The following is a 27,441-nucleotide window of genomic DNA, read 5'->3' on the forward strand; positions in this document are numbered from 1 at the left end:
GATGTTGGGTGCACACTTCATTTTTAGGTTTACAGAGTGGCCAGGGATGTGTCTTTGGTGGTACCATGTGCATCTTAGGTATCTTCCAGAGCTTTGCAATTGGCCCTATGGCCGATGGTTGGAAAATCTTAAAGCCAAACCTTCCAGGTACATTGACTTTGTGACCTACCCTGCATGTAACTGTATATCACTCCCAGATGAGCAGCAAAAGATCATGAAGGAAAATGTATTGGTGACTGTTGTGGATATCTGCACCGAATCACAGATGTGACATATAGTATTATTATCACTATTCCTTGAATTCATGTGGTGACCTCATGATCTGCACAGGGGTTTCCTTGATTGATGTTTTAGTTGTAATTTTCATTCCACTCATATTTGGTAGTATAGTGATGGCATCTTGATCGTGGGTAGCGGACAGATGAGTTTATTGTGTTGGAAAACAGAAGTTTCTTTTCATAGCTGAAGATCGGGCATATACGCTAGGTGTTCCTTGAAGATACTGGGGTTTCCTATGCTCAGAGTCTCCAACACAAACCCACCGCATGTGCAGTGCATTCCTGTATGTGTTGGGGTGGCGGCTGGCCAGTGGAATTAGTGTGATGAAGATGTTTATGATGTTTGCTGTGTCATGAGCCCTAAGACACTTGGACTTTGACCTGGGAACCTCTTGTCTTCTGCCTGTATTGGAACACTGTTACAGACCAACGGGTTACAGTATAGAATGTGTGTCATCTTGGAAGTTTTATATTTATTGAGATTATCTATGGACTTTATTCAAAACAAAATAGATGTTCATAGGTCTGTTTCTTGTTTGTTCATTTACATTGTTGTTTTGATTATACACGTAAGTGAATATGTATGGTATTTATCTTTGAATCTCTGACTTAGTTCACGTTGCATAATTACTTCTGAGTCAAACCTCGTTATCACAAATGCAAGGCTTAATGAAGAAAGCATAGACACACAAGTACAATGAATAGCCTGATCATTACCAGTGTGGAATGGAGAAAGATGATGGGCATCATGAGGAAGTGGGAATGGGAACTAGAGGCTTCCATGGGGTGAAAAGAATACAGGGAACTCCTCCAATGGTATTTTCATAGCATATTATGGTGCCAGATGGTAGTTACTTGTGGTGAGCATAGTAGAACCTACAGAGTTGTCGAATCCCCATGTTCTATACCTGAACTAATGGAACATTGTCCATTATACATTAATAGAAAAGAAATCAAGATGGATACTGAGAGGCATATACCTATGTAGATTAAACTAGTGTCTGAAGAAGTTGCAGGTAGGGTACCTGGGTGGTTGACGGGGTTAAGCCTCTGCCTTCAGCTCAGATCATGATCTCAGGGACCTGCGATTGAGCTCTACATTGGGCTCTCTGCTCAGTGGGGAACCTGCTTCCCCTTCCCTCTCTGCCTCTTTGCCTACTTATGATCTCTCTCTCTCTGTGTCAAAGAAATAAATTTAAAAATCTTAAGAAAGAAAAAAAAAAAAAAACAAGATTTGCAGGTAAAAAAAACTAACCTTACTCTTCCAAGGAAGCTACCCCTAAGTATTCATATAAGGATAAAGTCCTATGAAAGCAAATTGATCTGTATCACAGTCGAGATGAAGTTTCCTTAATACAGAAGGGGACAGGGAATGAGAAGCATAGGCCCAGCAGTGTGAAGAAGTGAACTTGAAAACCAGGAAGAGCCTGTGGTCCTCATAGGCTGAGCAGCCCCAGGGGAAAAACAGTCATTTCTGTGAGAGGTTTGTTGTGTTATTTTTTTTTTAACTTGGTTTTGCTTTTTTTCAGTGTTCCAAGATGCATTGTTTATGCACCACACCCAGTGCTCCATGAAATATGTGTCCTTAATAGCCACCCTCAGGCTCCCCCAAACCCCCACCTCACTCCCCTCCAAAACCCTCAGCTTGTTTCTCAGAGTCAGCCAGCTCTCATGGTTCACCTCCCACTCCGATTCCCACCAACTCCCTTCTCTCTCTCTGCCAATGTCCTCCATGTTATTCCTTATGATATGATACTTGACTCTCTCTGCTTGACTTACTTCACTCAGCATAATCATCTCCAGTCCTGTCCATGTTGATAAAAGTTGGGTTTTCATTCTTTCTGATGGAGGCACAATATTCCATTGTATATATGGACCATATTATCTTTTTTTAAAAATTTAACATATCATGTATTATTAGCCCCAGGGGTACAGGTCTGTGAATCACTAGGCTTACATACTTCACAGTACTTCTGTGAAAGCTTCTTAAGTCTATTTCCTTGAGTGTGGACTCTCTCATTTCTCCCCATTTAAGAGTGTGTAGTAATGGCCACAGGTTTCAGGATGGCTTTTCTGTGTAAGTGTATTCTTTGGAGAAGACCAGAAAGTGTAACCACGTTTTATAACTGTGCTCATTTTCACCAAAGTCAGTTTCTTTCTTTTTTTTTTTTTTTAAGATTTATTTATTTATTGGACACAGAGAGAGAGATCACAAGTAGAAAGAGAGGGAGAAGCAGGCCCCCCGCCGAGCAGAGAGCCAGATGCGGGACTTGATCGCAGGACCCTGAGATCATGACCTGAGCTGAAGGGAGAGGCTTAACCCCCTGAGCCACTCAGGCCCCCCATCAGTCAGTTTTCAGGAGGAAGACTCGGTAGAAAGAAGTGATCCTGTAGCCTGAAGCCATGAGTATTAGGAAAAAATGCAGGGGAAACCTGAAATTGATAAGGGCTGTGGATGCAGTGGGGTCCAAGCTACAAAATCCAGGGTTGCAGCCAGAAGCAGATTGCACCTGCTTTTCTCATGAAAGAGGGAGCTATTTCCGTGAATACGGTGGCATGGTGAATTGAAGAAAGAAAAGTAAGAGGAGGTCCAGAGAAAATTTTACAGGGGTAGAGTTGGCTTGAATGAAGAGGGAAGGGAAGGGAAGGTCTCCATGCCCACCTCTATGCTCTTCCCGCTTTTTAGGAACCTTTGAAACTCTTCATGATTCAGTCGTGGAATTCTGTGGGAAGCATGCGTTGTCAATATAAGACATCAGTGGCACACTTGTGAAAAGTAGAAACTCAGACCTCACCCAAACATCCAAATCAGAATATGAATTTTAATAGTATCTCCAGTTCGTTGTCAGACACATTAACACTGGAGACGTGCACATCTAGCTCAGCCAGACTCTTCCATTATTCTACTCCTGACATCATGTCTGTAGGACATTGTTTGATATCTGTGCCTCGTATGCCATAAGTCAGGATATATGCTTTTCACTTCCCAGATTATTTTGGGTAAGGGTTATCCCATGACATCACATAATGTTAGGATGGATTTTGATCTTTGTGCAAAAATGACATTGGAGTTTTGGTAGAGATTGCATTTTCTGTTGGTCACATCAAGATTTATTTTGTTTCAGTTATTCCAGTGGAAGAACATGGATGCGTTTCCTAGTTATTCATTCTTTGAATCCAGCACAGTATATAACACTTTTCATCGTTTCTGGTTTGACCTCTATCATTATGTTAAATTGGAAGCATTTTGTGGGACGAGGGGGTTTGCTCTAAATGTATGATGTCTCTGTTTTGGAGTTTTCTTTGTTGCATAGAAACAAAACTAATTTTTATGTGTTGGTTTGCGTACCAGCTTTATAAAATCCATACGAGTTTTAACAGGATTAAAACAATAAGATTCACAGGAGAAGCAAGGACAGTGGAGTAGGAGGATCCTATACTCGTGTGTCCTGTCATGAGCACCACCAGGCAACTGTCAGGTCATCCTAAATGCCCCAGGGCTGAAGAGTGGCAGGAGAAACTCCCCAAGTAAGAGGAGAGAAGAGGACACATGGAAGATGGCAGATAGGGTGGAGATACGGTTTACGGAGGAAAGGAGTATAGCATTGTGGAGGGGAGGGAGCCCCAATTGTGCAATAGGTGTCATGACAGAGGACCACTCAGGGGATGCCTCAGGAGGTTTCCCAAAGCCATTGGCTTGGAGAGGGAGAAGGGCTGAATTTCTTGAGTTCTTGGAACCAGCACATCTTAAAGTCTGGAGGTTTAATGGTCAGCAGGGTTGGATGGGAGAGAACCAGGAGGGTACTGGGGTGCTCCCAGACAGAAGGTTGGCAAACAACCTGCAGGCACCGAGCATGGAAACAGTCATCTGAAGAACACCTGGGGTGCACAGTGGGGAGAGTATGCAGTAGTCTAGGAGCACATTCCTGAGAGGAAACATTCAGTGACATGTGGCTTCCAAAACATGGGAGCCCTCTCCCGTCCTGTAGCATAAAGCAGAGCCCCACTCAGTGAGGACCCTGGCTGGCTGCCTTGCTTGCACCAGTCCCCACCCCCTGTGATCTGAGGAGCCTGTCCTTCTCAGTGAGGCTTTCCTCAGGCTCAGCAAGGTCAGCCCCTGCCCACATCACATCTCCTGAGCAGAGATTCTGCAGGGCCACAGTCCTGGTGGAGTTGATGTCAGGTCTCCTTTCACAAGCAGAACAGAGCTCACCTAGTTCAAACTGGGCACATTCAGGCCAGGGACCAAACACTGCCTGTAGCAGGCAAGGAGAGCCCCTGCAGACCACTGGTCTGAAGGATACAACAGGACACATCACTGACTTTTCTAATGGACAGAGGAAAGTAGAGAGTTAACAACTGGCAAGATGAAAGAATTTCTCCCAAGGAAAACCAGCAGATGAGACCAAGGCCAGAGATCCAGTGGAAACAGTAGTAAGGAGCTTGATGAAGAATTTAAGGTTGCAATCATAAGGTTACTCAAGGAGTTGAGAAAACAATAGTGAGAACTTTACCACAGAGATAAGAGTTAAAAAACAATTGGGTGTTTGGTGGCTCACTTGGGTAAGTACTGACTCTTGATTTCTGCTCAGATCTTGATCTCAGGCTCCTGGGATGTAGGCTCAAGTCACACTGTGTATTCAGTGTGATGCCTGCATGTGATTCCCTCTCTCTGTAGCTCCCACCTGGAATCTTGTGAGTGCCCCCCTCAAATATATGTCTTTTTAAAAATCAAACATAGATGAACGATGCAGTAAGTGAGATTAGAAACAGGTTTGATGTAGAGGACAGGATGGAAAAAGCAGAAGAATGACTTTGTCATATAAAAGGCAAATGAAGTAATACTGAATCTCAATAAGAGAGGGAGAAGAATCATGCAACACAGGATTGCATTTAGGTAATTCATTGACCCCATCACTTGTAGTAAAATTCCTAGGTCTTGGGCTTTTCTGTCTGTGCTGCTAGAGTATTGATTCCAAATTCAATTTTCATCCTTCTTAGTGATCTCAGGAGATGTCCCATTTCTTTGGTTCATGGTTAGGAAATCAGTCTTAATAACTTGTCCAATTTTAGGAATTCTCTGTTTTGTTTTGTTTGGGTTTTGTTTTTTTGTTTTTTTTTTTTTTTCATAAATTTCCCTAGTTGGGGGCACTGAGAAGCTCAGTGGGTTAAAGCCTCTGACTTGAGCTCAGGTCATGATGCAAGCCCAGGGTCCTGGGATCAAGCCCTCCACCGGGCTCTCTGCTCAGTGGGGAGCCTGCTTCTCTCTTTCTCTCTGCCACTTGTGATCTCTGCCTGTCAAATAAATAAATTAAATCTTAAAAAAAACAAATTTCCCCATTTGTTGTTTTGTAATGGGTTGTGGAGTTAGAGCATTGCCAGTTTTGTTTTATTGATTGAAATGGGCATTACTTTCTGCGTTCTGTTACTGCTAATCTTCTACTTTATTTCACACTTTTCTTTATATCATCCCTCTACTCCGTTTCATCCTGATCTCTTATTTTTTTAGTTCTTCTGGTGGAAATTAAGTTGTTTATTCCAACATTTTCTTAATTCTGTATTATATAACATAAAAAACTTGGGAAATGGGAAGTCTAGTAGGGAAAAACTGGCAGAAATAAACAATACAAACAATGACCAAAAACAGTAAAAAAAAATTAAAATGATGATCTTTGGGGATTTCAGTAATCATGTCCCATGTGAACAATGAATTTTATTGTTTTTTGTTTTGTTTTGTTTTGTTTTTTGTCAGTTTAGATTCCTTTAATCTAGTTTTGGTTGCATAATTGTTCTGAATAGAGAATCCAGTACTATGCTCAAAGGCAGTGGTGGGCTCACTTCATTACCTGCTGATGATTGAGGAGAAGCTTGCAGACTGTCCCTACTGAATAGGTTTCAGCTTTTCATGCATTTGTGGCATTCGTTAGGTTGGGGTTTCCTTCTATCTCTCCTGTGAGTATTTTTATCATGACATGTTGTCCGGTATGACCATATTTGTATTCGGTCTCCCTTAATGTGATCATGTCATTTTTGCCCTTCAATCTGTTAATGTGGAGTCTTGAATTTATGGTTTTCTGTATGTTGGAGTGCCCTTAATTCCAGGTCCGTTTCCCACTTGATCATCTTGTAAAAAGGGAAAATGTGCTTTTGATTCAGTTTCCTCTATTTTATTGTGGACTTTGAGTGAATATGTGTCACAGGTAGAGTTTTGCAAACTTTGTTCTTTGTAGTGTCTTCATCTGGCTTGCATGAGCTGGGAAAGCTGGTGCCACAGAGAGAGTGTTCTGCTAGTTTCTCTGATCATCACTCTTTGGAAATGTTTGAGGAGATTTGCAGTCCTTTCTCCTTCAGTGTCTGTTTGCATATCCAGTGAACTCATCTGGCACACAGTTTTTATTTGTTGGGCTTTTTAATTTTATTCCCCTTTCATTTGGCTTCATGTTTGCAGATAAGCTGAGAATTTTTTTCTACTTTTCTGAATGATGGAGTCTAAATTGGTTATACCTTTTTTGAAATATATACTTGTCTTTTATTAACAATTTGTAGGCACTGATTACCCATTGTTGCCTCTTAAAATTACTTTTATTCCTACAGTCAGTTACACTGTGTCTGCTTTCACTTATTCTCCTGTCATTTTAGTTGGGTTTTTTTTGCGTGTGTTATTCTTAATTTAGTTCATGGGCTGTCAGCATCATTGATCTTTTCTGCCAAACAACTCTTCCTGTGCTTGATATGTTCCTATTTTTACTGTACCCTATTTGGTTCAGTTCAGTCTTCTGTTTCTATATCATCTATTCTAATGCTGATTTTGAGCTCATGTGACCCTTTTACTGATTGTTAGAGATACAGGAAAGTGATTTGTGCTACACCACGACCATACTGCAGAATTCTCTATTAGACTCTGTGCTCAGTACGTTGTGTGCCATGTTGTGTGTCCATAGAGAAATGAGGTCCTGATGACTCCTTCTCAGCCATCTTTCTGACTTTGTCTGATTGACTTGATGCTTCTGTATTAGAAGTCATCAGTAGATTCTTCTGAATGTAGTCAGTGCAATGGTTTTACTCTTATTTGGTATCTTTCAGCTGTATCTTCACATGACACCCAGAGTCCTGCTAAAGCAGAGCATAGAAGGTTCTTTCCAGAAGGTATCAATGCACAGATACAAACATAGTGCTGTTGAGATTTTACACTTGATGCACAGACTGGGACAGTGATAGGGAGAGAGAAGGGCATCAAAGAAATTCTGGGCGATACACGCAAACCAAGGCAATTGCCCTTAATGAGAATGTCGTTGCCCCAGATGGTGAAGGATATAAACCACTGCAGAAAACCTTCCTTTTTAAGTCAACTGTTTCTGCAGAGCAGTGTGTTTCTGTCAGCACAAGCTCCAATCAGATATTCAAACATAGCTATTTGTGGACAGATCATTTGGAACATCTGAAGAGTAACCTAGTCCATGCTGAGAACAATGATTTGAGCCATTTGGAAGATAGAACTGGCCTGACCTTAAATCAGAGATTTAGAAATGAAGAGCAAAGTGCTCAGTGGGATTCATTCGAGAGGGGCTTCACTGAGGAGTTGACCCTCCGGAATGACCAGAGGATTTTCAGTGGAGACAGATTTGCTCAATGCACTGTATCTCAGAAAACATTGAACCAGGGCTCCTGTGTTCACCAATGTGTCAGGGCTAGGTTTGCAGAGAACCCTTAAGAATGTGATAAATGTGGGGAAGGCTTTTATCCAAGCTCTTACCTCAGTATACTCCCTTCAGGAGACTGTCTTCATAAAGTTAATGAATGTGGGAAAGCTTGTAACCAGTCCTCCAGTGTTGATGATCATCAGAGAATTCATGAGGGAAAAAGCCCATTCACATCTAGTAAACCAGGGACCATGTTTACTCAGTCACCAAGCCTAAACATCAATGAGATAATCCCTCAGGGGGAGGAAACTTACCTCTTTAAGGAATGTGGTAAATCCTTTGACTGTCACTCAGCACTATCTCAACATCAGTGAATGCATACTGGAGAAAAAGTATACAAATGTGAAGAAGGTGGTCAAACCTTTAAGGACTGTTCATCAATAAATGGTCATTTGCAGATCTATTCTGGAGAGAAACCTTACAAATGTCAAGAATGTGGCAATACTTTTAATGATCACTCAAGTCTTAATAGAGATAAACAAATTCATATTGCAGGGAAAAATTACAACTGTAATGAATGTGCCAACTTACTCACCATCACAAAATTCATTGTGTAAAAAAACCTTACCAGTGTCAAGAATGTGGCAAGGCCTTTAAACACCCTTCACACCTTACTCAGCATCACAGAATTCATACTGGAGAGAAACCTTACCAATGTCAAGAATGTGGGAAGGCCTTTAATATGCACTCTCATCTCACTTGACATTGCAAAATTCATAGTATAGAGAAACCTATAAATACCAAGAATGTGGCAAGTCCTTTAATTTGAGCTGAGGGCTTACTGAACATCAGGGAATTCGTAATGCCAAGAAAACTTATGAATGTCAAGAATGTGGCAAGGCCTTTTATGACAGGTCAACCCTTACTCAACATCACAGAATTCACAGTGGTGAGAAGCCTTACCAATGTCAAGAATGTGGCAAGGCCTTTAACTGCCTTTCACACCTTACTTGACATCATAAAATTCATACTGGAGAAAAACCTTACCAATGTCAGGAAAGTGGCAAAGCCTTTAACGTGCACTCACACCTCAGTCAACATAGCAGAACCCATACCAGAATGAAACACTATAAATACCAAGAATGTGACAAGGCCATTAACTGGTGCTCAAGGCTTACTCAAAATCAGGGAATTCATAATGGAAAGAAATTTTACCGATGTCAAGGATATGGCAAGGCCTTTAAACACAGCTCAGACATTACTCGACATCACAGAATTCATACTGGAGAGAAACCTTACCAATGTCATGAATGTGGCAAGAGCTTTAACCGGAGCTCAGGCCTCATTCAACATCACAGAACTCATACTGGAGAGAAACCTTAACAAGTCATGAATGTGGCAAGACCTTTAAGGACAGCTTAGCCCTGACTCAGCACCACAGGATTCATCATGGAGATAAACCTTACCAACGTCAAGAATGGTGTTAGGCCTTTGCAGGCACTCTGTCCTCATTAAACATCATAATATCCATATTAGATAGAAAGCTTACCAATGTACAGAATGTAATAAGAGGGGTGCCTGTGTGGCTCAGTCAGTTAGGGCTCTCCCTTAGGCCCAGGTTTTGATCCCAGGGTCCCAGGATTGAGCTCTGTATCGGGCTCCCTGCTCAGCAGGCAGCCTGCTTCTCCCTCTCCCCCTGCCCGACCCTCGTCACTACTTATGCTCTCTCTCCATCTCTCTGTCAAATAAGTAAATAAAATCTTTAAGAAAGAAAGAAAAAAAATGTGAGAAAAATCGGTTAAGGAGTGCTCACCCATTCATGCCTATGAGAGAATTCATATTGGACCATAAGCTCCCAAATATAACCAGGGTGGCAAGGCCCTTGTCCAGCATGCACGCCTTCTAAACAGAGAATTCATACTGGAAAGACAGCAGATGAATAATGTGGCCAAACCCCTAGCAGGTACACAACCCTTACTGCACATCACAGAACTCATACTGCAGAGAAAATTACGGATGTAATGAATGTGAGAGAGTGCCTAAGGACTGCTCCTTCCTCTCTCCGTATGAGAGATTTTATATAGGAGAGTAAGTGTACAAATATTAAGAATGTGTCTGACCTCTCAGTGGGACTCCCAATTTTCTTAACATTGTTATTTTCATACAGGAGTGAAAGTGTGAAATGTAAAGAATGTGGCCAAGCCTGTAACTGGAATTCTGTGCTTACTCAGTATCTCAAAATGCATAGGAGATTCAAACCCTTGGAACATCGTGAATGTGGAAAGATTTTCATTTTAGTATACATTGGAGCACACACCAGGGAGTGCATTAAGGAAAGTCAGTAGAAAATTAGCAGTGTTTAGAAAACTATTGAATTGAACATCTGATGCCAATGAATTTTACAGAAATCAAGCCAATGGAATACATTATTCATTCTATTCAAACATTACTCCCTATGAAATAGTGATTGTAAGGAAAAATCAAACTTAAACACTTAGAAAATGTATGTGGTATTCTGTTTCAACAGATTTAGCATATTGACTTTTTCATATATATAAGGACAGTATTTTTAAGTATTTTACATTAATCCTATTTGAGATTTGTGACTAACAGTATTAATGTATTTCCTCTGAAATCACTCCAGAAAATTATTCCTTTCCTTGTGGGTGTGTAAGACCACATGGTTGATTGTTGCTACATCAAATTAGATGTCCTGCTCCATTAAGTGGGACTCATGCATACCTAATTTTCCATGGAAGATGACCATATGATATAAAGCATATGAAGTATATCTCAGTGGAGATGGTGCTTACAGTTATAACAATGATGTAATGGAAGAGGTGTTCGGAGCACACACTCCTGCATTCATTGAAACTAAATAACTTCTTCAATATTAGAAATAAGAGGTTTTCCTGATGATTCTTTAAGGAAAAAGAGGTAGCCGGTCAGTAAACTACCAATGTATCTTCCTGAGTACAATCGTTAGAGAGTATGACTTGATATGGTTAAATGAGGAAACCCTGACAGATGACTGCAGGAGGGTAGCTAACTCTTCTTCAAAATGCCATACCATTGAACATACACATTTCTGAGGAATGTACCTCAGTCCTGAAATTTTTGGAAACAGGTACTCCATATCCTTCTGAAAACACTTGAATGCTTTTGCACGTGTGTTCTGTATTTTGAATGGTGACAATAGAGTGGATTTGAAATGCATAACTTAGTGTTTGTGTGAACTTGATGTATTTTCATTAATAAAATCTAGTGTGTTTTAACATCTGGATATGGATGTGTCATGAATGATGTGTTATCCTACATCTAGTGTTCATTTTTCTCATTGAAGATTGTAGGGATCTAATCGAATCAATCACCTATATGATACTGGAGTAAAACAATATGCCTAGGAATCCATTTTCTCTGAAGGTTTAAGCTGTCTGAAGGTTTAAGGGATAACTGATTATTTTTCCCCTAGTCTATGCTGTGATTTTCTCCTCTTTGTGAATACAATGATATTAACCATGGGTGTATTACCGAGGTATGTAACCATGGGTGTTTTACCTCACAAATCTGTGTTACTGCTACTTGGCATCAATTTTGTGTAGCCAACATTTTTGAAGGTCCTTGCACTGACAGGAACCATTCTCAAGAGTGCATTCCCCAGTCACCACACTGCAGGGTGTCAAGTTAGTGGACCATCTTATATGACATCTGCACTCCATTCTTGTGAGCCACCATCACTCTTTCTCCCAATGCTTTCCCTCCCATGTCCCTTAGAGAAGACTTCCCCTCCTCCAGAGCCTCCCTAAATCTGTTTCAGATGGAATGGCATATTCTGGATTTAGACTTGGGACTCTCTAGCACTGCACCATGGACCCAAATGAAAGCATGTGCCCCATGTCCTACACAGAGTGGTATTTCGATGTGTCTATGAGGTACACATGCACATATGACCATGCTATGTGTGTTATAGATACCCCATAAGAAAGAGAAATCTATCCCAATAGGCGTGATGTGGTATTCCAGGGAAGAGACAGAAAATATTCAAGATGAAGAATTAGCATGTAGAGTAGAAGTGTCCCGAATTTCCCAAGGGACTCCCTAGATGTAGAAAAATAACTTCTACTTGTTTATGACCTAGTTATCTCCAGATCTCCAGTTGGATCTGCCCAAATTTTTCTTTCCAGCTATGTAGGCACAACAGCCATTCTTTTTTGCCTGTGCTAGGAGAGAGTGTCTTCAGAAGATGCTTCATTGAGATTAGACAGATGGAAAGCTGGTGGGTATTAAGACATTTAGCACGGGGATGTGGGATGTGAATCTAAGTAAAATTTGAGGAAGGCACCATCCTTCAAGAGAATGGCAAGACCTATTAAAATGAAATGTGAGGAACTCTTTCCCATGTGGGAAGGGACCTGGAGGTGACTCCCTTTAGTCACTGCAACAGCACAAGGAGCTCTTGCTGGTGTCATCTGATGAACACATGTAATGGGGGAAAGAATTGGCTAATGTGGGTTTCTCAGGAGTAGGGAAGTCCTGCTTCATCCTGATGATTTGATTGATCTCCTGTGTCTTCCTGAGGACTAATGCTGCTGGATGTCAGTGATTACACTACTTTACCCTCCTAGGGATGGAGGAGGGTATTGGTTGATGCAATCATGTGGGCAGCTTTAAGATGTCACAGGGTAGAATAGATTGAAGAAGCCTTCTGAACAGTGAAATAGGCAGGATCTGCAAGACACATGCTGTGGTTGCTCCCAAGCCCTTGTTTCCCAGGGAGATCACCCCAGTCAAGGTCAGATCCAGTGTGGTTGGGTGATCTTCAGGGAAGCTGCTTCACTGCTGTGCGGGACTTTCCTCCCTTTTCTCAGCACCATAATGAGTGTAGATCTGTATTTTGGGTCTTTGCATCGCATGGATTTGTTGGTGAAGCAGTTCAACAGTGAGAGGCAGTGAGTATATCTGCGTGAAACAGTCCAGCCCAAGTGTTCATTGACCCCTCAATGAATAAAGAAGATAGAAATCAAAAGGCATATTTATAACCCTAAAAGGGATGAAATCTTGCCAATTGCCACAAGATGGATAGAGCTAGAGTGTATTCTTCCAAGTGAAATAATTCGGAGAAAGGCAAGTATTGTATCATTTCAGTCATGTTTGGAATTCAGAAAACAAAACAAGTGAGCAATCGGAAAGAAAAGAGAAAGGGAGAGGCAATGCATGAAATAAATTTTTTAAAAATGATTTTATTGTTTTTACATAGAGACAGTGAGAGAGGCAACAAAAGGAGTGGGAGTGGGAGAGGGAGAAGTAGGCTCTCTGCTGACCAGGGTGTAGGATTTGAGGCTTGATGCTGGAACCCTAGGATCAGGACCTGAGCTGAAGACAGATGCTCAATGACTGAACTGCCCAGACACACCAAGAAACAGATTCTTAACTTGAGAAAACAACCTGATGGTTGCCAGAGTGAACGTGGGTTAGTGGATGCATTAAGTAAATGGTGGAGATTAAGGACTGCCCCTGTGATAGGCATAGAATGTTATATGGAATTGTATAATCACTGTTGTACACCTAAATCAAATATTACTTCAATATGTTAATGAAGCAAAATATAAGGAAGAATCTTAAACGTATTTTGTATTTTGCACATTTAAGAAATTTTTTGTTTTATATTGCCTGACTTGTAGCTGTTGCCCAAAATATACCTTTGCACACAAATACAAATACGTATTGTTCTCCCTTCCTCATTTTTCCCAAATTCAGAAAGTTTTGGGGACTGTTCTTAATTTTTATGCCATTATATATTTTAGCTCTGTATGAATATGCTAATTAGAGTGATCTTACTATATTTCATGTCATGGTTTTCTCTGTAGTTAGTCTGCCTAAATTCAAAGTGCTTAGTATTTAATAGGCTGATTCTTCTACACTTCCCCTGATGGAACACCTAAATTATTGGTGTCCTGAATGGGAATCCCTGTGGGATGGCTGCTGGATGCTGAAGCTGACTCTGCCACTGTCTACTGAGAGGAACTAATGTCATTTTGTGTTTGGATTCATTCAGAATCTTACTGCAAGAATGCATCATTTCAATGGGCTACATTGTGAAGGATTTAAAATTTTAGGGGTGCCTGGGTGGCTCAGTGGGTTGGGCCTCTGCCTTTGGCTCAATTCATGATCTCAGGGTCCTGGGATTGAGCCCCGCATCAGGCTCTCTGCTCAGTGGGGAGCCCGCTTTCCCTCCCCAACCCTGCCTGCCTCTCTGTCTACTTGTGATCTCTCTGTCAAATAAATGAATAAAATCTTTAAAAAAAGAATTTGAAATTTCAAAAGACAGTTTTATCTCTGCCCCAGACTTGCAATTTGTGCTTCTCCTGACTCTAAAGTGTGTTGTGGCTATGCAGTAACAGAAAAGAAAAGTACCTTTCTTTTAGTAGATTCATAACTGAATTCCTAGTGATTTTTTTTTTTTTTAAACAGGAAATCTATTGGCTGCAAGTTGGGAGATAAATCAGAAACACCTGTTCCCATTGCTAGCCAAAAAACAACTGCTGCTACCCAAACACCGAAGGAGAACTGCAAAGCCTCTCAGATTGTGTGACCTATTATAACCAGAAGATGCTTAGTCCTCACCAAATTGAGTTTATGGTGAAACTCAAGCCAAGTAACAATACATTTCCCTGGTGTCGTCACTTGCCATGTTATTTACCAAGAGAGGTCTGCCCAATCAGGTGCCTTGTTTCTCCCACTGCAAACTGAAAGCACCGTAATCAAGAGTTAGTTCACTTTTTCCTTCCGTGTGGTTTTTTTTTTTTTTTTTTAAGATTTTATTTATTTATTTATTTGTCAGACAGAGATCACAAGTAGGCAGAGAGGCAGCCAGAGAGAGAGGGGAGCCAGTAGGCTCCCCACAGAGAGCTCCATGTGGGACTCGATCCTAGGGCCCTGGGATCATGACCTGAGCCAAAGGCAGAGGCTTTAACCCACTGAGCCACCCAGTTGCCCCTAGTGTTCTTAATGCTAACTTTTTGATATACACAGTCCTTGTACAGTAACTTTTTAATGTTTTTTTTTCTTTTTGGTTTATGACAACTTAATTCTAGGATTTATTTTGTACTCTTAACATAGAACAATTGTTTTTTAAAAATTCGTATGAGATGGGGTACCTGGGAGGCTCAGTTGTTAATTGTCTGCCTTCAGCTCAGGTCATGATCGCAGGGTCCTGGGATCAAGCCTTGCAATGGGCTCCCTGCTCTGCGGGAAGACTGCTTCTTCCTCTCCCACTCCCTCTGCTTGTGTAACATCTCTCGCTTTCTCTCTCTCTGTCAAATAAATAAATAAAATCTTTAAAAAAAAAAATTCTTACGAGAGAGAGAGTACACTTGTTACTGGTGGTGTTGGGGGAGGGGAGTGGCAAAGGGAGAGAATTTTCTGAAGTGACACCATAGGCTCGGTCTTTAGAACACTACTGCCCTATATCCCAGATAACCCCTACCTCCCCTACCACCCTTCTCTGCCTTCTTTCCAACCTGGCTGCAGTAGGCCATCAGCAGTTGTCACTTTGAATTATAGTCCTGCAAGTATTGAAAATATTCCCTTGGTGTCATATCCAGAGGGGAAGGTGTGTGGCGTCTAAGATTCCTGTTGCTGATGAGGTCTGGTCCTGGTTTATCAGGGAAGGGAAACATTTCTCATTTAGGGCCTGTCTGTATGCTTTACCAGGTCTGTGTAGCCCAGGAGTAAGAAAATGCACAAGTAAAATGATGGATATAAGATCCAGAATAACGTGGAAGTTTGTCAGATTAAAGAAGTGGGGGGAGGGGATTGTTGATTCTTCCCCTTTAGAATGTGAAAAATATGGGAAGCCTGGGTGGATCAGTCAGTTAAGTCACTGCCTTCAGCTCAGATCAAGATCCCAAGGTCCTGGGATCGAGTCCCCCTTCGGGCTCCTTGCTCAGCAGGGAGTCTGCTTTTCTCTCCGCCTCTGCCTGCCACTCTGCCTGCTTATGTGGGCTCTCTCTCTCTCTGACCAATAAATAAAGAAAGTATTAAAAAGAATGTGAAAAAGATGTTCTATGTAGAATACACTAGAGGTTTGCCTGGGTGGCTCAGTCAGTTACGCACTGGACTGTTGATTGCAGTTCAGGTCATGATCTCCAGATCCTAGAATGAGACCCGCTTCTGGTTCCCTGCTCAGTGGGGAGTCTCTTTGAGATTCTCTCCCTCTACTTCTGGTTCTTCCCTTCTCCTTCTAAAATATAAATCTTTAAATAAAAATAGACATTTAAAACAATACAGTAGGTATTACAGCACATGGAAACTGTGGTGTCTAAATGTGGTATCTCTGAGAGTCAGATGGGGACCCCAAATGTGGGTCCATGATTGGGTGGAAGCCAGTCAAGTGGGCACTGAGAAGAATTCACCTGAGGCAGAACAAAGGTATTAGAAGTTTATTGAATAGATTGCAAGAGAGCAGCAGGCAGGACAGCAGAGGAGAGGCTGTCTATACGGAGACAGTGGTGGGGGCTGTGTTTGAAGGAGGAAGGTGAGGGTTCTGGGAGCTTATCCAGTTTTCCCTTTTCTGGTCACTGTACCCCATCTTCAGTAGCCCGGTGGTTGCTCAGGGCCCATGGTTACTTTGAGGTGGGTCCCCTGATGGGCCTGTCTGCATTCAGCCATAGGGGTGCTGGGGCCCTTTCTCCATTCCTTTGATCAAGTCTGCTCACCTAAAAGCAGCCTCAACAGAAACTATAGGTGATTTAACTTCATTTATATCCACTGTATTTTCATAATTAGATTTCTATTCTAAATTAGTGTTCTCAGACCACAAGAAAACACGAGTGATACCGTGTCCTTTGGTGTTCCTTGGGCACTGAGATCAAGTTGTTGGCATACACCTAATGTTAACTGCTTTTACTGGCCTGTTGCTCTTTGCCAAATTCCTCCCCTATAGTGTTCATATTCCCCGTCTTACATTTGTACAGACCTTAGGTGTACTGAGTGATATGCAGAAACCATCACATTTAAGATGGAAACTTCGTTCTTCTGAGTTTCTTTTGCTTGGAGTCTTTCTTTCTTTCTTTTAACTCTACCCTTATATTTTATAAAAACGGCAAATACCATGAATTAACCCAGCTGTTGACTTGAATTACAAAAGTGGCATGCTTCAATAAAAATAAGAAACTTTCTACAAATCTCTGACCGTAATAAACTGCAATGTATAATGTATATAGGAGTCCTACAGAGCAACAAACTCATGTGAAACAATATTTTAATACCTTTAAAATCCAGATTTTTCTTAAATCATTCATGAAAAAGCATCTCAAGTCAGAATTAAGCCCTCAGTCAAGCATTAGGAAGGTATATTACAGCTATTTAATGTACAAAAAGCCCTCTTTCCCCAGTCACTTCCACATAATGTCTGTTTCCAGAATCATACAGACTTAAGCTTCTCTCCACCCCATGCCACCATTTCTTCAGACCCTGAAAACTGAATTTGTTGAACACCAGAAATATGACATTGTATAAACGTAACATTTTGTTGTTGACCCTCTGTAAGTTCTTCACTTAGTCCATCTGTAGCTCTGAGTCTTCCACCAACTCCTTTCTCTCCTTTCATAGCCTCTCTGAATTTCTGAGAGGATAATTTTAGAAGTTCAACAGAACCGTCACAACCTGAGGTCAGCATGGCAAAGAGAATTTCTTCTCCCTTGATTGTCCTCCGTTTCTCTTGATGGCATCTTCAATTTGCTTCAGATGTTACAAAGTTGATGAGCTCACTACTCATTCTTGAACACAGTCCTTGGCATTTTACAACCTTTCCCATTTGAGGTATGACATTTTTCATTATCCTTGCTACATTTGCAGTTGGAAGATAGATACCGCGTTCTCTGATACTGTGTTTTGAACCATTTGTGTCTTCATGATCATTCACGCTGTGCTCCGTGTCATCATGAGACTGAATCACATAGTGGCTTCCTCCCATGTAGTGTGCAGCTGTGCCTAGAAGAGAAGCATCTGTCATAGCACTGTCGCCACTGGTTGCATGGAAATACTGTGAGAAACGTGTTGTCAGTGGTGTTCAGAAACACCTTTCTAAAAAGGGGTCTGATCTTTGCCCAAGTTCAACCTTTGAGGCAAGGCCAGGGACCACAAGCCGCCAGATGACTGCATTCTTTATGTGTAAGCCAGACTGCGGGGAGACCAAATCCACTCCTTCCTCCTGGGCACCTCCGTTCCTACCCAGGCAGGTTCGCAGGCTGGCCCTAGACCCACTGGCCCTAGACCCACCGCCCCCGTGGACTGACTGTCAGTCCTACCTGCATCCCCCTTCTCCTTGACCCAGGCCCCAGGCCAGCGCCCAATACCTGCCAGGCATCTACCCCTCCAGGGCACTGGGGCAAAGATGTCCACCTTGCCATGCCCCTGCTAGTTGTTGCGAGCCCCCCACTCCCACCCTGACTCTGTGCACCAGCCTTGCTAAGGGCCCAGGGTCGGGAATGGGGTCCAGGCCAGGGTCTCCCACCCAGCTCACTGCACAAAATGTAGCCGGCTGGGGTGCCATTGAGAGGAGGTCTGATGGTGCCCTCGGGAGCTCCCTCCTCAGCCTTGGGCCAGGAGCTCCTCTAAGCAAGAGGCAGCCTTACCTGCCTCCAGCAGCACAAAGCTGCCCGCAACCAGAGCAGCCTGCCCCCATTCTGGTCCCAGCCCAGGGCGGGGGTTGGGCAGGCAGAGGAGGAAGGCCATTGGCACTGGCCATGGCAGTATTGGGGACAGGCACAAGCTGTTTCTTTTGTTTGATTGTTTGTTTTCCTTTTTAAAGATTATATTTGTTGGGACGCCTTGGTGGCTCCACGGGTTAAGCATCTGCCTTTGGCTCAGGTCAGGATCCCACAGTCCTGGGATGGAGCCCTGCATCTGGCTCTCTGCATAGCAGGGAGTGTGCTTCTGCCTCTCCCTCTCCCCCTGCTTGTGTTCCCTCTCTTGCTGTCTCTCCCTCTGTCAATAATAATAACATAACTTTAAAAATAACTTTAATATGGTGACATTTATTATTTGATAAAGATAGCAAATGGGCAGTGGTGGAGGGTGACCACAGAGTCAGAACTGGGGCTCAATCCTAGAACCCTGGGATCACAATTTGACCTGAAGGCAGACAGTTAACTGAGCCACCCAGATGCACCTTTCTTGTATTCTCTGAGGAAAAGAAAAAAATCAAAGAAGTGCAGATAAAATTAAATTTCCTTTTACTTGCAGCCCATTGCTAAACTCTTGAGACAGGCACAGTGTGACATTCCTCAAGGAGTTCACAATGGTGGCAATGTTGTTTTGTTGGAGGCAAAAAGTAACCTTAGCTTGACAATAGCCATACGTCTAGGATCCTGTAAGTCCTCTTTAACACAGGATAATCCCTTTGAAAACTTTATCTCTACCCCTAAATATATGTTGGCAGTCATCCCCTAAGCATAGAGTCCACTGATAGATATCTGAAGGGTCCATGACTAAGGTTTTACAAGATAGTCATATGTGACCTCATCATGACAGCACCTTCAAGGTCCTGGAAACCTTGCTTCCAAATTCATTAGAGACTTCTGTTGTTCCCTCAACCCCTGCGCCACTGAGCATACATCATCAGTCACTGCTCACAAACCCAGTATAGCTCTTTCTACCCATAGGTCCTGTCCCCATATTTAATAATACCACTTTTTTGCACCAAAAACATCTCAATAACTATTTCATCATTCACTCCTGAACCCCAACATTTCACATCAAGAAACATCTCGAGAATTCTTTCTTGACCAGTGGCTCCTGTCTCACATCCCTGTTTGCACTGAATAGGGAGAGCTCTCACCTTTGTGTAGTTGATATATTTGACTTCTGGGGGTGGAGGTTCTTAGGCAGTCAGCCCTCTGTCCCATTGGTTTTTCTTTTCTCCACACTAATGTCATGGACATACACTTCTTCTTCTTCCTTTTTTTTTTTTTTTTTTTAATAACAAGTCTTTTTTATTATTTTTTTTTAAGATTTAATTATTTGACAGAGAGAGAGAGATAGATATCACAAGTAGGCAGAGAAGCAGGCAAAGAGAGAGGGAGAAGCAGGCTCCCTGCTGAGCAGAGCCTGATGTGGGGTTCGATCCCACAACCCTGAGATCATGACTTGAGTGGAAGTCAGAGACTTAACCCATGAGCCACCCAGGCACCCCTGGACATACATTTGTGTTTAGCTCTTTGTGTTCTCAGAAAAAGAGAAAAATCACATAATTAACATTTTTTAAAGATTTATTTATTTATTTGACAGACAGAGATCTCAAGTAGGCAGAGAGGCAGGGAGAGAGAAGGAAGCAGGATCCCTGCTGAGCAGAGAGCCAGATGTGAGGCACTTTCCCAGGACCTTGAGATCATGACCTGAGCCAAAAGCAGAGACTCAACCCACTGAGCCACCCAAGTATCCCCATAATTAACTTTGAGGGTCTTAAAATCCTGAAATCTAATAGATCACAAATGATCATTGAAACAAAACTTTTCAATGAAATACCATGTTGCAGAATTGTGGATTAAAATGGCCAAGAAAGGGGCACCTGGGTGGCTCAGTGAGTTAAAGCCTCTGCCTTCAGCTCAGGTCATGGTCCCAGGGTCCTGGGATTGAGCCCCACATCTGGCTCCCTGCTCAGCAGGAAAACTGCTTCTCCCTCTCCCACTCCCCCTACTTGTGCTCCCTTTATTGCTCTAATAAATAAATAAAATCTGTTTTTACAAAGTGTGGATGTGTGCATGAAAAGTAAATAGGTAGATCAATTGGGTGCCTGGATGGGTCAGTTAAATAAATGCCTTCAGCCTAGGCCCTGATCCTGGAGTCCCAGAACTGAGTCCCCAATAGGACTCCCTGCTTTTGGGGGCAACTTCTTCCTCTGACCCTGCCCCCTCTTGTGCTGTCTCTCTCATTCTCTCTCAAACAAGCAAGCAAACAAACAAACAAACAAAAAGTGGATCAATTTTATTTAGACGCCTTTTTGTTTCCCTCATTCTTCTCCGGTTTGATACCTGCTGTGAACACTGCTTTAAGGTCCTCTCTGTATATTGACCTGCATGTCATTTTAGATAGACTCTATAAAGGTTAGACAACCTGGGTGAAAACCCGATCCCTTCCATGTTACTGGATGTCTGACAAAATATTCCCCCCAAAATAGAAGAAGAATGTTTGTGTTCTGAGATTTTCATTCATTAATTTATTAATTTATGAATTACTGTTAGATGGTCTAGGGTAACTAGGAAATGGTGAGAAAGGATTGTTGTTGGCTTTCTTGCTCTTCCAGTAAAATCTATAATGGCTATAAAACCCATTCAGGGGGGCGCCTGGGTGGCTCAGTGGGTTAAGCCGCTGCCTTCAGCTCGAGTCATGATCTCAGGGTCCTGGGATCAAGTCCCGCATCGGGCTCTCTGCTCGGCGGGGAGCCTGCTTCCCTCTCTCTCTCTGCCTGCCTCTCCATCTACTTGTGATTTCTCTCTGTCAAATAAATACATAAAATCTTAAAAAAAAAAAAACAAAAAATATTCAGGGAGCACCTCGGTGGCTCAGGCGGTTAAGCATCTGCCTCCAGCTTGGGTCATGGTCCCAGGATCCTGGGCTGGAGCCTTGCATTGGGCTCCCTGCTCAGGGGGGGAGTCTGCTTATCTCTCTCCCTCTGTAACCCCTGTCTTCCTCAAGTCATCTCTTGTCTTCTCTCTCTCAAACAAAAAAAGATTAAAAAAATAATTAAAAGCACTTTTTTGCCTGTTCCAAGTCCTCCAAGACTTCTTGCCTTAGAGTTCTACCCCTTTCTTCTTCAAAACTTTATCCCTTTGCCCATAAGGTACTGCCTTGTTAGAAAGGTAGACTCTAGGCACCTGCATGGCTCAGTCAGTTGAACGACTGCCTTAGGGTCATGTCATTATCCTGGAAACCCAGTATCAAGTCCACATTGAGCTCACGGCTCCACGGGGAGTCATGTTCTCCCACTGACATTCTCCCTTCTCATACTCTCTCACTTTCTCTCTCAAATAAATAAATAAAATCTTTAAAAAAAGAAAAAAGAAAAGAAAAGAAACACAGACTCTGATCCCACTCCTGAACAGAATGTGCATTTTCACAACAACTCCAATGCATGGTTTTGAAGTTTAACCCACTAAGAGATTCCACCTAAGAAACAGACACAATTTTCTGTATGATGTAAACACAGTGGTTAAAAAAAAAAAAAATGTGTATGCCTGTGTTGATGCCTTCATTTGACAAGTTATCTTGGAGAAACAGAGTGTTAATAATGGTTTTGTGGATCTTATGCCATCCTCTTACCTCAAGGTTAGAGAATCCATTAGAGCATATTACTGTGTTAAAAATTATCTTCCTGTGTAAAGTAGAAAATTCACCTAAGCCAGAACTAGTTGTCCTGGTATAATTGAACTAACATGAGTTCGCTGATTGGTGAGTCACAGAAAGTGTACTCGGTAGGGGTTGTCACATAAAAAAACACCCTGCAATTTGAGTAGAGATTTACAGAGCAAGGGAGAATGATTTCTTTTTATTTGGGGTTAGGGTAGATATTTACAAAGTGGATCCTTGTCATCTTCCATAGAGCTGGCCACAAGGGGGCACAAGTGCCTCAAGAAAACACTTCTCTACATGCTTTGCATTTTACCTAAATGAGTTTGTGTAAACTATAGTGAGATAAATGGAACTAACTCCATCCATCTTTCATCTTAGGTACATTATGAACTCTGCCAATGGCCACTTGGTGACTGTGGCATTTATTGCAGGGACAGCTCACATTCAGGGATGTGGCCTTAGAATTCTCTCAGGAGGAGTGGGGACGCCTGACCCACACTCAGCGGCAACTGTACAGGGATGTGATGTTGAAGTACAGACACTCCATCTTCTTGGGTGAGGAAGACTCCTTCCAGATTTCCCAAACCCCACTCAGGGTGTTTTTTTGTTTTGTTTTGTTTTGTTTTGTTTTAAGATTTTATTTGTTTATTTGACAGAGAGAGATCACAAGTAGGCAGATAGGCAGGCAGAGAGAGAGAGAGAGAGAGGAGAAAGCAGGCTCCCTGCCAAGCAGAGAGCCTGATGCGGGACTCAATCCCAGGACCCTGAGATCATGACCTGAGCCGAAGGCAGAGGCTTAACCCACCGAGCCACCCAGGTGCCCCCAACTCAAGGTTTTGTTCCTTCCTGTGAAGACTGACTCTTTGGAGATTCCTCTTTGAACACTGGATTTCAGATCCGGGCAGAAAGGGAAATAAATACAGGTTTGTACATGTAGAGAAGCAACGTCATAATGTGTCCTTTTCAGATTTACCTTCCCTTCCTCAAGGGAACATCATCACTTCTGTAGATGAGTGTCAGTTCTAAATACTGAGGGGCATAAAATGGGTACTTCTCACATCTTCTACTTCAATTTCTACTCTTTATGATTGTATTTCATATTTGGAAGTGGAGGTCAGGATGTGAACTTTGGAAATCCCTCCTTCAGGTTGTAAACGGGCTTTTTTTCAGCAGCATTTGGGAAAACATGTTCTTGATTTTGCAGTGTCCTCTCTTCTCTCCTGAGCACAGTCATAATGGAAAGTTAGAATCTCCTGCAGTACTCCTTTCCTTTCCTTTCTTTAAGGAAGAGAGAAAGCACAAGGGGATGGGGAGGGTCAGAGGGAGAAGCAGGACACCAGGATCCTGACCTGAGCCAAAGGCAGTGGCTTAACTAACTGAGACACCCAGGCACCACACCTTTCCTTTTTTTTCTAATAAATAGGTCTCATTGTGTCAGAGCCAGACTTGGTCTCCTTTTTGGAACCAAAGAGAGAACCTAGGGATGTGATGAGAAAGGATACTGTATCCTCCATCCAGGTGGGTGGGAATGAATGAGGCGGGTGACAGAGGGGAGGTCCAAATGCACAGGAAGATGATAGACCTTAAACTGTGGTTTGAGTAGCTAGCTGTCTGAATAGAAATTAGTTTAGTAGTGTGGTGTTATTTCTCTCTTCCTTACGGAGGGGCAGATGCCATCCAACATTCTTGGTCTCTCATTCTCTAGGGATTCTCTTTCAGTGCCAGTCATGGTCCATCACATTCACAAGGAGGGCCTCCATAATCTGAGAGTTTTTCCATTGCTTCGAGGGCCTGCAGAAATCTCCCTATTTCTGAGGAACTCTATGTTTAGCCCTTTGCAAGTTGTGCTTTTCCTCCTCTGAGAAATGTGTCGGGTCATGGTTGACATATTGGAGTTTAGTGCAGAAATCGGGGAACAGTGGAGACAGATACCACATGCATAAACCAGAAATGGTTTTTGCTTTCCAATGTTATGGAGGCTATAATCTGAACTCTACAAAACTGAGACTCAGTAATTTTGTCAGATAACAGAGCACCTCCCTGAAATGAGAAAATCTAATGCTTCCTTTCCCTTCAGAAGTATTTTTTGGGGGCGCCTGGGTGGCTCAGTGGTTGGGCGTCTGCCTTTGGCTCAGGTCATGATCCCAGAGTCCTGGGATCAAGCCCCGCATCAGGCTCCCTGCTCCTCCATGGGAAACTTGCTTCTCCCTCTCCCACTACCCCTGCTTGTGTTCCCTCTCTCACTATCTCTCTCTCTGACAAATAAATAAATAAGGTCTTTTTTTAAAAAAAGTTATTTTTTAATATTAACTAATATAGAAATTTCCACTCTGTTCCATTCCTCAGTGTTGAAATAACATAGAATTCCTACCTAAATGAATGCCATAGGGGAGTCAGAACATTTGGATCTCAGATTTTGTAGCTTTTAATAAAGTCTCAGTTGCTACCTTATTAAAAATTGCATCAGTTCATAATTCTGTCTTGTATGAAGCTCCTGTGACTTTTTCCTATGTGTTTTCATTTTCTAAATAGTTGTATATAAGCATCCTCATTTTTTTTTATCAAAAGTTCTCATAGTACGTAGGCATGTGCTTTATAAGAAGCGAGGTAATGAGTAAAATCCCCATATTTAAGGAATAACTTTTGTTCATAAATTTTTTACTTACTAAAAATTAAACATGTACTTTTCATCTACTTTCCTCAGAATGTATCTGAATTTCCTCCAAAATATTTATGTTTTATGAAGTTGTCAGGATATTTTACACATTAGTGGTGTTTATTTAGAAATGAACAGATTAAGGTGTCTGGGTGACTCAGTTAAGTGAGCATCTGCCTTCACCTCCTGGCATGATCTAAGGTTTCTGGTATTGAGCCCCAGGTCTGATTCCTCCTGCTCAGTGGGGAGCCTGCTTCTCCCACTCCCTCTGTACCCCCCACCCCCCTGCAGCTCATGGGCTCTGTCAAAAAAGTAAAGTATTTTTAAAAATAGAAATAAAAGGATTTTAATTTGCTTGGTTCCAAGGAATGAGGAGTTATGTCTTACATTCAGATAAAAGGAGGAATATATTAATAACATGATACATTTTTTTCAAGTCTTTTAAGCACTTATTTGTAAAATTATCATTAGGCTTTTTTGTGTGTGTGAATTTTAATTAATTAATTTGTCAGTGAAGGCCTGTCAGTAATTCAATGCTTGTTTTTCTTGCATACACAGCTTAAAATTATATTTATTTAGTAGTTTTCTTACTAAATAATTCATGTTTTTAATGTAGAAATTTGGGTTCAATTTGGGCTTACTCTGGCTTTGCAATTCCATAATCATGCACTTCCTTTTGTCTGGGACTCTCCACAACTTTAGTTACTTCTTGTTTCCTTATTAACTGTGTATCTTTTTTTTTTTTTAAGATTTTATTTATTTATTTGACAGAGAGAGATCACAAGCAGGCAGAGAGGCAGGCAGAGAGAGAGAGAGAGAGAGGAGGAAGCAGGCTCCCCGCCGAGCAGAGAGCCCGATGTGGGACTCGATCCCACCACTCTGAGATCATGACCTGAGCCAAAGGCAGCAGCTTAACCCACTGAGCCACCCAGGCACCCTTAACTGTGTATCTTGATATAGGATAATAATTTCTAAGTCTAGATTTGAAGGCAATGTGCATTTACTCAAATATGAACCCACTTTATGCCTTTTGCCAAGAATATTATGTATCTGTCTGTGACTCATCTTGTGTATTTCTTTCACTGGTTAGTTGTCCGTGTATACTGCATCATGCCTACATGAGTTGTCATAATAGAAATAATTTCATCATCTATTTACTGGTGGATTTTTATTCTCCTTTCATGAGAGACACTTTTGAAAAGTAATTTTGAAACACTTCCTGGGGCACCTGGCTGCCTCAGTGGGTTAAAGCCTCTGCCTTCAGCTTAGGTCATGATCCCAGGGTCCTGGGATTGAGCCCAGCATGGGGCTTTCTGCTCCACGGGGAGCCTGCTTCCCTTCCTCTCTCTGCCTGCCTCTCTGCCTACTTGTGATCTCTGTCAAATAAATAAAATCTTTTAAAAAAATAACTAAACTGATAGTCTCAACTGCATCCAAAATTATTCTGCTTATCTCCATTCCTGCACACACCTTGTTTCTAATATCACAAATCCTATCTTTTATGTTGTGTGCTTTATTACCTATATTTATTATGTCTTGTGCTTTTTAAAAATATTTTGAGGTAGAAATAAAAGCAACCTGTGCTACCTTATTACAACACTGTGGGTTTCTATAATCTTGGAAATATTTATATTTAGTTGAGAGCTTTATGTTGTCTTGTGGTTTTAGTTTCTGTTTAGAATCCTTTTATTACAACTAGAAGTACTTCCTTTAGTATTTCTTGTAGGACAGGACTACTGGTAAACATACAGGGGTTTCTATGTGGGAAAGTCTTCATTTCTACCTTCATGGAAAATAATTTTTCCCGATACAGTATTCTTGGTGGATATTTTGATCTTTCAGTGCTTGAATACACTGTCCCATACAGTTCTTCCTACCAGGTCTACTGAGAATCCCACTACTTATAGGAGCTCTCTTGTATAAGAAGAATTGCTTTTTTCATATTGTCTCAAAATTCCCTTTTCACCTTTGATTTTTTTCATAGGCTAATTACAAGGTGTCCCTGTGTTGACATTTATCCCACTTTGAATTTCCTGAGCTTGATGAATTTGTTCTTTCCACATACATGAGAAGCACAAGCCCTTAGAACTTCATGTAAGCCCTCTGCCCCCTTTCACTCTCCTTTCCTTTTGGGGCCCCTTAATGTAGCCATGGGACCACTTTCTGGTGTCCCGTGAGTGCCTAGACTATCCTATTCCACATTTTTCTTTGGTCCTCTCAGCAGGTAATTTAAAACAATGGGTCTTTGCAAAACAAAAAACAGAACAAAACAATAGATCTTGAAGTTGAATCTTTCTTCTGCTTGCTCAAGTCTGTGGGTGAGCTGCTGGTGTGTTTTTCACTTCAGGAATTGTACTCTTCAAATCCCAGTTTCTGGTTGGTTGGTTGTTATAGTTTCTGTGTCTTTGGATTTACATTTTGGTCCTGCATTGTTTTCCTGATAAGATTTACTTACCCATCTATTTTTCTTCTTTCTCCATGAGCAGGTTTACCATGGTTATTTGAATTCTTTCTA

The 27,441-nt window shown here is 41.8% G+C and overlaps 1 protein-coding gene and 1 pseudogene across 1 annotated transcript in view; both read right to left on the reverse strand.

Moving 5' to 3' along the window:
• Positions 1-27,441, reverse strand: part of LOC101671851 (zinc finger protein 493-like) — a 226,534-nt gene that overhangs the window by 130,504 nt on the left and 68,589 nt on the right. The gene's annotated exons all lie outside the window — the stretch shown is intronic.
• On the reverse strand, positions 17,343-18,234 carry LOC101673008 (annotated as a pseudogene).

Source organism: Mustela putorius, unplaced genomic scaffold, assembly GCF_011764305.1.
Source record: "Mustela putorius furo isolate JIRA1106 unplaced genomic scaffold, ASM1176430v1.1 tig00000196_pilon_pilon_pilon, whole genome shotgun sequence".
NCBI classification, from domain to species: domain Eukaryota; kingdom Metazoa; phylum Chordata; class Mammalia; order Carnivora; family Mustelidae; genus Mustela; species Mustela putorius.